Source organism: Ochotona princeps, chromosome 19, assembly GCF_030435755.1.
Source record: "Ochotona princeps isolate mOchPri1 chromosome 19, mOchPri1.hap1, whole genome shotgun sequence".
NCBI lineage: Eukaryota > Metazoa > Chordata > Mammalia > Lagomorpha > Ochotonidae > Ochotona > Ochotona princeps.
The window spans coordinates 45419711-45433050 of NC_080850.1; positions in this window are offsets into that span (position 1 = coordinate 45419711).

A 13340-nucleotide genomic window follows, 5' to 3' on the forward strand; every position below is an offset into this window, starting at 1 on the left:
CTTTTAAGCAGGGCTGATGTAACCAGACGGGCATTCTGAGAAAACCATCAGCAGCACAGCAAGCCGTCAGGAGAAGAGTAGGAAATTAGAAACTGTGGGGACAGCCAGGATCCCCAGGGACAGGGAGGCAGAAACCCAGACACAGCCTGAGAGATTCCGGGCCTATGGGATAGACAAAGAAGAGGAAGGAGCCATGAGGACAGGGGCGGAGCACAGAGGAGCGTGGGGACAGAGCAGCTGCCATGTGCCAACAGCAGGTGCACTGCCGGATGGGGAGAGGACAACGGAAGGAAAGGCAGTGAAATCTCAACAGCCCCCGACTGCTTCTTCGGGTTGCACGCAGAAAGCATGCAGAAAACGGAACTAAAAGACACAGTCATTTTGGTGAAAAAACTTGGCTGCGGTTCTTTAGAGGAGTCTTCAAACACATGTCATAAAAAAAAAAGATACTCAAACTTCAACTTATTCTTACACCCAACTCAACTCAGCTTTTAAAATTCTACTTTTCTAGCAGCTTTAACGAAGCTGTCTTCTATTTTTGTATTTTTGGAGCCATCTAGAAGCATACAGGGGGAGTCTGGGAGGAGGAGCAAGAAAGAATTGCTCTGAGTTGGACCTAGCAGGCGTACCTGGCTACACCAGCATGGCCTGCCAGGACCTGCTGACCAAGTGACCACACACAGAGGTACTGAGCGTAGGCCTTTGGAGACCGTGCTGCCCATTCAGTCACAGGGGTACTGGCCACGCCTCACACAGGAGCCAGGGAATTGGGGTCTGCTAGTCATGCCCCACACAGGAGCGTGACAAATGTGCCAGGAAAACAGCCATGACAACTGGATGCTGAGCAGAACTAAGTGCCACGTGGGGAAACAAAATGAGAACCAAAAAACAGAGCAACAGGAGACAGGGACACTTCCAACGGGCCTTCTCCTGGGGTGACATTCAAAAAGGAATCAGATACAAATGACGGTCAGAGCCAGGGGACAGCCTAGGCCTGGGGCCTTGCTGGCAGAGGGGAGGTGCAGCGTGTGCAGTATGGGAGGTGAAGTAGGCCTGCCTGGATGGGACGGAGGGGAAGGGTAGGGAGGGGCGTAGGGAGAGACCCTGTCAAGCGGGAGTCTGTAGACTGCTAAGGAGTGGGGGTTTCATCACTTGGAGGGGAGGCCACGCCAGGGCTTGCAGCAACTGCGACACTTGCAGGGCCACAGCCTGAGCCGAGGCACGAATGTGCTCCTCTGGACTTGGAGCAGCCGGTTGTGCTTTCGTGCCTGTAGGACACACAGAACATGCCCACTGCACTGCCCCTTCCTACTTCTAGACCTTAATGGCTGTTTACCCCTGCCACACCTTGCTAATCCCAATCTGCCAAGACAAGCCAGCTCCTGCCACAGATTCTGACAGGCAAGGAAGGGGCCAGATGGAGCAACGGACCCATGCTGGTGCTCTCCAACACTATCAAAGAATCAAAGGTGCACTGGTGTCATTCAAATCCCCCGACGACCATCATTCCCAAGGAACGAGACCCGGTCCAGGCTACTCACAGTGTCAGGTTGAGGCTCGATCCTCTTAATTTGTAAGCATTAATTCAGTTCTCCTCTCCATCATGGTCCCCAGCACCAGCAGAGAAGCCCCACTCTGTACCAGAAACATACACACTCACACGCTCACTCTCACACACCTTCACTCACACTCATACCCTTACTGTGAAACACATTTACACATGTGCATACATACCCTCACATATTCACACACTCACACCCATACACAAACATGTTCATACACACATATGCAGACACATGTCCTCACACACACATGTACACACACAGACACAGGCATACCCTCACACACAGGCACACCCTCACTCTCACACACAGGCACACCCTCACTCTCACACACAGGCACACCCTCACTCACACACAGGCACACCCTCACTCTCACACACAGGCACACCCTCACTCACACACAGGCACACCCTCACTCACACACACAGGCACACCCTCACACAGACACATGCACACCCTCACTCACACACACAGGCACACCCTCACTCACACACACAGGCACACCCTCACTCACACAGACACATGCATACCCTCACTCACACACACATGCACACCCTCACACACAGGCACACCCTCACTCACACACACAGGCACACCCTCACTCACACAGACACATGCATACCCTCACTCACACACACATGCACACCCTCACTCTCACACACAGGCACACCCTCACTCACACAGACACATGCATACCCTCACTCACACACACAGGCACACCCTCACTCTCACACACAGGCACACTCTCACTCACACACACAGGCACACCCTCACTCACACACACAGGCACACCCTCACTCTCACACACAGGCACACCCTCACTCACACACACAGGCACACCCTCACTCACACACAGGCACACCCTCACTCTCACACACCTTCATTCCACCACTCAGACTTCAGAGACATAACACTTTTCCAGCTGCCCCTTCACCAAGCACAGGTGAACTGTTTCTTGTAACTATTTCTACAGCAGTCGAGGTCTGGGGAAAGGATCTCTACATGATAATTTTAGACAGTGTTTCAGAACCTCATATTGAAGCAAAATCTCCAGAGGCTAAAGAAAAACCCAAATCTTTGCACACCCACCAAGAACATTGTTAAACTCATTTCTAGACCAAGTAAAAGCACAGCTTCAAAAGCCAAAATCAGAATGCAGTCACAATGTTACCAGGGCTACACAATCATTGCAAACATTCAAACAAACAGACACACCATCCCAAGAGGAGTCTATTTAAAATATCCCAACCTCTGGGTGTGCTATTTTAAAATCAAATCCTACCACCTTAGGCTAAGTTTTAAGCCATGATAATTATTAACCCCAAGATTCGCACAGGGCAGGTGTTGAGATGTTTGCTAAATAAGAAAACTATTGATGTTTACAGGCTGAGCCCAGTCTGGAACCAAAAAGCAGAGGAAATACAGGGGGAAAGGATGAGAGGTGTGACCTCAGATCCATAGCCATGATTCTTGTTCTAGAACCAAAGGCTGATGGAGCTCATGAAGGACACACACTGAGAAAAGGAGACGTGCTCTGGACCACCCACCTGAGACCAGGGACGGCAGAGCACAGCCAGGGACGGGGCGGCCAGGACGAGGGAACAAAGCGCTCTGAGTATATATAACCCAGGCCTCCTGCCAAACTCGCCACCTCCATCCACCACCAGACCTGAGCACAGCGCCGGAGGAAAGGAAAGACAATGCACGGATGGCAAAGATCTTCAGTGCCCGCCACGTGCCAGAAAAGGGGGTGTGATCCTGGCAACTGAAGGCCTCCATATGCTAGTTTCCACTCAGACAGCCAGAGGTGAGAACTAACCGGTCAGAAAGGTATTCCCGAATGTTCCCAAATGAAAGACAACTGCTAGTGGCAAAACTGGGTAGAGAAAATCCCTTCTCAAGCTTCCTCAAACTCAAACCACACAAAGGAAGAAGCGAAAAATGCTCTCCAAGGCGTCGAGGTCAGATTTCCTACAGGTCGCACCCCAACTCATTCTCAGCTTTGAGAAAATCTTCCAACAGGCCAAGCAATCCAATTGTGTCTTCTACAATGATTGAGCTTGGCTAATTTCTAGTTGGCTTTAATTGTCTGTACTTTGACCTTCACCTAAGCCATCTACCTGCAGTAAACTTAAGTTTATAGAGAGCTATTGGAATCCTCTTTCTAAAAAGATTACATAACTGGGCCTGGCATGGTAGCCTAGCGGCTAAAGTCCTCACCTTGAACATGCCTAGATCCCATATGGGCTCCAGTTTTAATCTTGGCAGCCCCGCTTCCCATCCAGCTCCCTGCTTGTGGCCTGGGAAAGCAGTTGAGGATGGCACAGTGCCCGGGTCCGTGTGATGGATGTGGAAGACAGGAAGGTGTGAGCAGCATTGCTTCCACTGCAGGCAGGGCCGCTAAGGAACCCCCCGCCGAGCAGGGCTTCGGTGGGATGTTGCTTTGATCACCTGAATGCAGCCCGCTTTCCATTGCCGGACACTGGACTTCCCCACTGAGTTTTCAGTAATCTACCTAGGCATTGTCTGCCCCTGCGGAGTTAACAGTTGACCTATGGTATCTGTGCGAGCTTTAAGCTGATGTTGCTTTTAGCAGTGAGGTTTCTCACTACTGCTGCTACAGCTGCCCCCATTGATATGCTAATCAAGGGTGTTCCGTCCCCAGGTGGTGGGAACTTGTTTAGAGCCTTTCCTCTCCATAGACGATATGCTAATCAAGGGTTCTAACTTCCCAGGTATAGGGGAAACCCATTCTTTCCTTCTTTCTTTGATCTTTGGGTCCTGCCTCCTGTGTTACATTTCCTCCCTTAGCCGATTCAAGAGGTATGTGTTACTGATTGAGCTTGCCTTAGGTGAGACAAGCAGCAGAATTATCTTTAGTAACACCCATTTAATCACGACGTAAAAAGTCTGAGCCAGAGTTTAACTGATTCTGTATAAATAAAGCGGATGGCTTTATTGCTGTGTCCACTATCTTCAAGGAATTCTAGTGGTCCGTCTCTTTCTTTCTCTCTTTGCGCCAACTCCACGCACACTTCGCGAGTTCTGAACCCCGGGCCGGAGCTGCACTCTGGCACCACAGCCTTCGGACCCTGCACCCATGTGGGAGACCTGGAAGAGGCTCCAGGCTCCTGGCTTTGGATTGGTGCAGCTCCAGCCATTGTAGCCACTTGGGGAGTGAATCAATGGATGCAAGATCTTTCTTTCTGTCTCTCCTCCTCTCTGTATATCTGACTTTGCAATACAGAATTACAGAGAAAGAAGGAAAGACTGAATGAGAGAGGTTGTCCATCTGGCCAGACAGAAGCCAGGAGCCAGGAGTTTCCTCTAGGTCTCCCATGTGGGTGCAGGGTCGATCTCCACTGCTTTATCAGGCCTTTAATAGAGCCAGATGGAAAGCAGAGCAGCCAGGATACAAACCTGCTCCTGTGAGGACGCTGTTGGCAGCATTACAGGCAATGCTACAACGCTGGCCACAGCTTTCTAAATCTTAGCATTGCATCTTACAATACTGCCCCATCTCATGAGTGGGAGACATCAGGGCCAAAACGCCACCCCATAACGCAGACCACTGTGGAGCTGATGTCTCTTCCATGGGAGCCATAGAGGAAGACCAAGGTTGTGAGAACAGACCAACAGCTGGGTCTGGGCACGCCTGACATGCAACCTGTCTGCAGCAGAAATAAAAGATGCCTCCTGTCCCAAAGCACCATGGCAGAGAATGCCCACATGCTTTCTGGCACTCACAGCATCCTCTGCCTGCTTCCTCGGCATGCCCAGCTGTAAGGAGTTACTCCAATATCCTTCCCTGGACCCGGCGCCATTCCTTCTTCCTCACAGCTCATGAAGTTCGCGCCGGTCCAGCCGTCCACCAATCAGATGTAACCTGGCATTCCACCTGAATCCCACCCCAATCTTCCAGCCCCCTCCCCAACTCCGCCCACTCGCCAATCATCCCTAGGCATTCACCTGCAGGCGCCAATCCCCTGGGGGCCTGGACTCAATCCCTCCCAATCCCCACCCCCTACACCTGGCCGACAAAAAGGCCCCCCCAGGTGCGGCTCTCTCTCTTATCCCTCCTTCTCTGGTCTCTGTCTCTCTGCTCTCTCTCTGGTCTCTCCCTCTCTCTCCTCTCCCCTTCTTTCCTGATCTTCACCACCTCTACCCTGTTCCTGCTCCGTTGGAATAAACCTCCTAAGATACCTCGTTGCGTCTGGTGTGTTTCAGCTCACGGTAAAGAACCAGGTTGTGGGAATTAGCTGTGCGTAATAATATCGTAATATCCTATGAACTAGAACTCTACAATCTTTTTAAATAACTAACACCAGCAGCCCTGGGCCTGCCTCCAGCTTGTGCAGGGCATGGCAGGGCTCCCATCCCACAGAGCCACTCTGTGGCTGTGATTTCCTCATCTGCTGAGTGCCAGCCTACTGACCATGCTAGGACAGGTCATCAGTAGCTGCTTTCATTAAGCAAAGGGCACGGACACACACGCACACCCCCCGACATACTAGGCTACCGTGATTCTTCTCAGTGCTCTCGAAAGCTCCAAAACTCAGCGGAAACCCCTCCAGGCATGCTCTGCCTGGGTCCTCACAGCCCTGGAAAGTGGGCACTGCTGCACAGCAATGCAGCAGAAGCTGCACCCGGCCCCAAAGCCCATGATTTAACCAACAGGCAAAATCATCTCTCTAGTTATCCAAAGAAAACCCCACACATCAAAGATGTGAACTCTGCCACCTCTGAGTGTTTCAAGTTCTCACGGGCTTGGGTTGGAGTGTGATGGGAGATTTTCTATATGTGGAGAAGGCACAAAACAACCCTGCTGTCTCTTGTTGGTTTTTTTCTTTTTCTTTTTCTTTCCTTTTCTTCTTTCTTACTATTTCTCTCCTTCTCTCCCTCCCTTCCCTTCTCTTCTTCCTTCCACCTTCTCTTTCTCTCTCTCTCTCTCACACACACACACACACACACATTCGAGAGAGGCAGAGAGAAATGCCTCATGGAGCACACCCGGGGACACCTGGTCTGACTGCCAGCAGATAAGTCCCACCAGGACAGCACCTACTCAGTCAAAAACAATGACTGGGTGGTTCTAATTGGCTAAGCCCCGGCCCTGTGTGAGACCCAAACCACTTGTAAACATTACATTTTGCCTCCTACTATGCTGTGCACCAGTCACATTTTGAACAGATTACTCTGTTGACAGTGTGGAAAACTAACTTCACTATGCCCACTCCGTTAACCTGAAAACCCAGTGCAGGAATGCCTAGCTCACAGTAAGCTTTGGGCCGTACAAATGCATGGCTGTACGCCCCACACATCAGCACATGATTTACAAGCTCCACTGGACACAAGCAAATGCAATGTGTAAGGATTAAGGTGTTTACAGCCACCAACTAACAGTGCTCCACCTTGCAGCTGCTTCACAGCACACCAGTCTAGGAACCTCAAAGAAACACAGGAGCAGGAATTTAGTTTAGCTAATGAGTTATGATGCCCACGAACCATTTCCAAACACCCTGGATCAATTCCCAGCTTGGGATTATCTTTATTTCAGTTCTGTGTCAATTCAGATCTTGGGAAGGAAAGGTGGGGTTCAAATAGAGTGAGTTCTTGTTACCCGTGAGGTAGACATGGATTGAGCTCTTGGCTGCTGCCTTCCACTTACCTGGCTACTGTGGAGAACGGGAGAATGAACCAGTTCTGTCTCAAAATCTGCAAAAATGCTTGATTAAAAGGCACAGCTCTTCTCCGCTTTCATGCAGTCATTGAAAGTGCTGAGAACTCTACTACACAACATCATGTGTTCAAAAGGAAGCTTCCCTTCTAGAGGGTTCTAACTGGTGGCAAACACTGATGCTCCCCTATTGCAAAACACCTATGGGATCAAAGCTGTGACTGTTATGGGCCTGAGGCACAGTCCCTGAACTCCAGCACTGGGATTCTGGGGGACTCAGGGCTTTGGGAGCAACACCTGCCCGCTGCCTCTCTCCCTCTCTACCTCCATGCTCTCCACACTTCTGCTGCTGGCCCCTAATCAGCTCCAAATCACAGTCACAAAGATGGGCTGTCAGACTTGCAGCTGCTCTTAGGGTTTTTGGAAGGCACCCTCCAGGTTGCGGCTAGTTCCAAATGTGGACTTTTCTATTGCCTTTTGCACTTTGCAGTCTGCAATTCAACTTAAATGCTCAGCTCTGGATGAACTGTCTACGGCGAAAGTGACGCACGAAGCTCTTTATTGTGATCTCATTGTTCCGGCAACTTCTTCAATCATACGGATATTCTTTCTATGTAATTTGATATCCATTTTCACAGAGGTCATCTTAGCAGAATCTAACTCCTCTTTATCTGGAAGTGAAGATAAGGATTATAGTAGCAGCTAGGACACGTTGGAGCTGGCTTTACTCATCTCTTTTCCAATACCGACAGTCCTAGTCAACCTCATTTTCTCTTAAAGATTTGCACCCAGGGGACAGAGTTGCGGCATAGAGAGTTAAGCTGCTGCTTGCTCTGCCAATATACCTTCTAGGCACCGGTTCAAGTACCAGCTGCTAATGCACCTAAGAAAGCAGTGTCTGGAGTGAGACCCAGGTGGAGTGACAGGTCCTTGGCTTCAACCTGGCCCAACACCGGGCACTACAGTCACCTGAGGAGCGAACCAGAGGATGGAAAACCTCTCTGTCTCTCCTCTTTTCAAACTCTGCTTCCCAACCAAATAAATAAATCTTTGACAGACAAGAAATATTTGCATACCACTCAGTGTCTATTTCATTGCCACATTTGGTGCTCTGCATGACCTAAAGCCTCCCCTGCCCTTCAAGATTCTCTCACTTATCCATATTATTGCCATATCAATGTTTGTTATTTTATTAGCCATATGATTTCCCAAACCCTGCAGGTTCACATTTTTGCCTGCAAACAAATCTTCCCCCAGTGGTAGCAGCATCAGGCTGGGAAGACACCACGCTTCTCAACCTGCCCACTGCTTCCCATCAAAACAACTGATTTTTGTTACTGTAATGTTAAAATAAGACATAGTCTCAAATGATAACATACTATACATTCACTACTTACTATATGCTAGTCAATGAACGAAGCTCATTTTAAAAAACGTTTTAGTTATCTATTTGAAAGGCACAGTTAGAGAGAGAGAGAGAAAGAAAGAAAGAAAGAGAGACAGAGAAAGAGAGAGAGATCAATCTTTCATTTCTTGGCTCACTCCCCAGATGGTCATAAAGGCAAGGGCTGAGTTAGGCCAAAGCCAGGAGTCAAGAGGTTCAACTGGGTCTCCCATGTGGGTGCCAGGGCCCAGGTACTTGGGCCATCTGCCAGTACTTTCCTCAGACCATTAGCAGAGAGCTGAATCAAAAGTGAAGTGGCCTGGACACAAACCAGAGAGCATATGGGAGGAAGGCATGACAGGTGGCAGTTTTACCTGCAACACCACAACACCATTCCCCAAGTTTATTTTTGAAATATTCATTTGTTTATTTGAAACAATGGCAGAGAAAGAGACTGATCTGTCCCACCATTTCACTTCCACTAAGCAGGGTTGGCTGAGGCTAAATACAGGAGCCAGGAACTCCATCCAGGTCTCCCACAAAGCAGGGAGAGACCAAGCTGGCTGAGCCACCATCCACTGCCTCCCAGGTGTGTGTTAGCCAGAAGCTGGACTGGAAATGGAGGTGGGATACAACGCCAGGTACCCCAATACCAGATGTGCATGGAAACGGAGGTGGGATACAACGCCAGGTACCCCAATACCGGATGTGCATGTCTGCCGCAGCAGCCTAACACACCGCATATCCCAACATTCACCCCAGCACATTTCTTTTCATTCTATTCTTCCATGAATGTTTACAAGTACCCTCATCTGAACATGCTTTCATAGCCTGATAATGAATTCCTAAAGGAAGAACTGCTGGGTCAAACGTTACCCGTGTTTTATATTTTAATAACTCCTCAGAAAGACTGCATCGATTAATAATCTAATCAACAGTGTTTGCCTACTTTCCTTCCAGCCCCAGGCCTTATCAAACTCTGCCTGTAGAATAGGTGTAAATTCATATCAACAAGCACACAGACCTGGAGCTGGGGCTATTTTTAGTCATCCCAACCACATCATTAATTTTATTTTACAAAAGCTCAACAAATATTCAAGAAAAAAGAGACATGGACTGGAAAATAAGTGACAGAGAAAGAATTTCGAGGAAGGAGGAGTCCTTGAGGGCAGGGCAGACACGTCAGAGGCAGGAGAGCAGTGATGGCCAGGAGAGTTCCAGGTCTGCGGGCACTGGACTCTGCCTGCTGCCCAAGCACCACACAGTAGAGCGTGCGTCTCCTCCACAAGGCAGCACCTCCACAGCACCCTTCTCAGCACGCCAGGGGCCTCTCACTTCGGTCCTACACTGTCTTCGCCATCCCTGTAGGCAGAAAAAGGTGCTGCTTAGGCCACCTGCATAGCACAGCACAGAGCCTGGGTTCGAGTCCTGACAGCACTCCGACTCCAGCTTGCCGCTGATGCACCTCCTGGGAGGCAGCAGGCAAGGGCTCAGGTATTGGGCCCCTGCCACCCGGGACACTGCAGGGCCAGCTGGAGTCCTGGATGCTGTGGGTGAATCAGCAGACAGAGGCTTTCCTGGCTCTGATCTTTCCTTCTCAAATGAAACACACATTGTGACGAGCTCAGTGCTTAGGTTTCAATATTCATTTTACCTTGCAGTTCCTATTTCCCCCCCATGTGCTCCCTTTAAAAACAACAAAATCAGGAATATATTAGTATTTGTGCATTCACATTCCTGGGAGTGTGGGGAAGGAAGGGAGATGGCGAGGGACCCTCTGTGTTCCCTGAGTGCTTTATTAGCTTCAGGGACCAGGCCCAGTGTGGCTCCCTCCTGTTCCAAGTTCCAGAGACCTCAACCTGCCCTGACTTCACTGTGGACAGCTGCCCTGCGGGAGTGGAGAGGCACTGTCCTGGGGGGTTGGAGGAGTACTGCCCTTGGCCTTTAACCTTGGCCTTCTGCAGCAGAGTCATGACCTGGGGGAAGCACAGTCTTGGGGACTGAGCACTGGAGCTCTGAGCAGTGCCCATGGGCTTGCAGAGGCCTGTCATGAGGTAGGGGGTGCTGCAGCATGGCCTTGCCGTACAACCCCTCATCTGCAGTCACTACAGCAAGGTGGCTGCTGGGAGGGTATGGCGTGGCCCTCGGGGACTCTGTGCCCAGGTCTGTCCCTCCCCATCTCAGTGGGAAGACCACAGCTTGCACACGGTGAGTAGTTGACCCCATCACAGCCTCCTAGTGCTGCAGTGAGACAACAGCCCCGGGGCCTGCCCGTCACTAAACTCCCCGACCCAGGCCTGGCTGGGCGAGGGCTGTCGCTGTCTCCAGGCTGGGCTTCTCACCAGAGGGACCCTTAGGAGTCCCTGGAAGTTACACCTGAGGCTCCAGGGAAGCACCTACTCTGCTCCTGGCCCGTCTGTTTCACTCTCCCCCTCATTCTAGCAGGAGGTGCTGTTCTGGGTCCCAGGCCCCATTCCTCTCTAGCTTTCATCACACTCCCCAAAGAGAATTCCACAGCCAAGACAAAATGGAACCAGGTGAGGAGAACCTTGAAGAACAGGAACAAAGCGAGTCCCCGAAAGGGTGTGCTGTGAGTGTGTGAGGAGTTAGACTGGGTGGTAGGCAGTTAGGGTATTCTGGGTCCCCAAGTCATTTTTCTTCCCAAATATAAAAGGGAACTTCCCCACTATATTTTAAATTCACCAGAGCAGTCTCTTCCAAGGGACAAAGGTGCTATGAACCACTATTAGCATACCAATTCCCCACCTGAAGCACCAGCCATTACCTCCAGCCAAGGTGTGGGAAGGTCTCAGGCCTATCTCTTTATCATTGAAAGGAAGGCAGGAAGTAATATGCAGATGCCTAAGGCCTGGAATGTCCTGTCTAGCACCTCTCTGGTCTTTTTGTCCCAAAGGCAGATACCTGGAGACCAGGAAATTCCTTTGCCCTTGGAAAAACCCCCTCTTTGAACTAAAGCTTTAAAAGGTCCCAACACCCCCAATCCACAGGTCCTCTTCTATCTCAGAACCCCCTCTCGTCACTAGGACGGGAGTCTCCTTTCTTAGCTTTTCTAATAAATCTGACTTTAAAACTAAACTGTGTCCACATGAAAATTCTTCTTTCCTGCGAGACAAGAATTTGAGGTTGCTGCAGTATTCGGGGTTCAAAAACCCTGCAACATGAGGATGCCCCTTCCAAGGCACCGAGGCACACCCTGAGAAGCCTCAAGCCACCCCATTTCATTGCAACTCCTGCTGAAATTGTTATTCTGTGCTCAGGGTGAGAAAGTGGAGCCCAGGGCGGGCTGCAGGGACTGTGAACGCGGAGGAAGGAAGCTGCGGTTGGAGCGGGGAGGAAACAGCAGCTAAGCTCTGTGATCTTCGCATTTCACAAAAGGCAACTGAAAGTGTCAATAACTGTCTCCTCCAGGCCCAGGTGACAGCTAACACCAGAGAATCAGTGGAACAATTTTATCACACACAAGCCCCAGGCCAAGGCACATGACAGACAGCTCAAAGGAGGAGCCCCAAGGCCCACCTGGCTTAGGCAACCTTCCTGGGCAGTGTCAGAACAGTCTCAAGAGACCGAAAGAGTATACACGTGGTCCAGAGCTTTTACAAAGTGCCGACGGCTTAAGGTAGTTCTCCTTGCTCAGAGGCAGGGAAAGCCTGTTGGTGTGCAGGGTCCGAACGCAGAGGTGATGGGGTGGGAGGGCGAAGGGGAGACACACAGCTGGACAGTGGGGACAGGAGGCTGTAAGTGGCAGGGAGAGCAAAGCACAGGCCTCACATCTAGTTAGGCTGAAAGGGAGAATCAGGCGAGAGGGGTCACACCTTTGAGAAGTGGGTGGGTGGGGCGCAGAGGGTCCGCAGGTAGGAGCTAGATGGGCATCGGCAGCCAGGGGCGGCACCGTCACCACCCAACGTGCCAGCACGCCTCCCTGCTCTGCATCTTCACCCAGTGACAAGATTTCAGGATCCACTATCAGCTGAGGGTGAGGCAGGAAATGACGCATGCCAAGCCCTAAGAAGTCGGCCCCGTGTACAGGGGTTAGAGCCAAGCTCTTGTGTCCACTAAGGAAGCCGACCCTACAGGTTCTCAAGTTTCTCTAGGAAATGGACTCTCTAGGCTGTGAACATGTGCACACGGCAGAGGCAGATAAACGCAGGGCATCGGCCAAGCTGGGAGAAGGACAAAGATATCCCCATCAGTAAGAGCAGCTTCCTAATACATCCTGACAGTTATGTGCGATCTTACTAAAACATTCTCTATTGCCTTGATTCCAGAGTGCCACCCACGCAGGAGATATGAGTGCTTTCCCAAGCCGCTCTCTGCAGAAAAGACCGGGACACCATCGCTGTTTCTCTGTGCTTGGATCCTGCCCAATACTGAACTATACAGGCATCAAAGATTTTTTTTAATATGCAAGTTGTCCCAAAATATGTATTGTGTTTACACCTTTGACTCAGGATTCCAATCCCTCTACAAATGCAACTGTTCCTGTGCAATGACAAATCAAAATGGAAATGTACTGTAGTGTTATTCACAATACACAAGCTAATGAACAATGAGTGGTACAATGAGGGAACTTGAAAGTCACGGTAGGCTTGTGGAACTGAACAGAGGTGCTCATCGGGTGGGTGTGAGATATAGAACATAAGAACAACGTGGATTTCTCTCTCGCTACTACAGACTCGCTGATATTCAAACTGTTTCA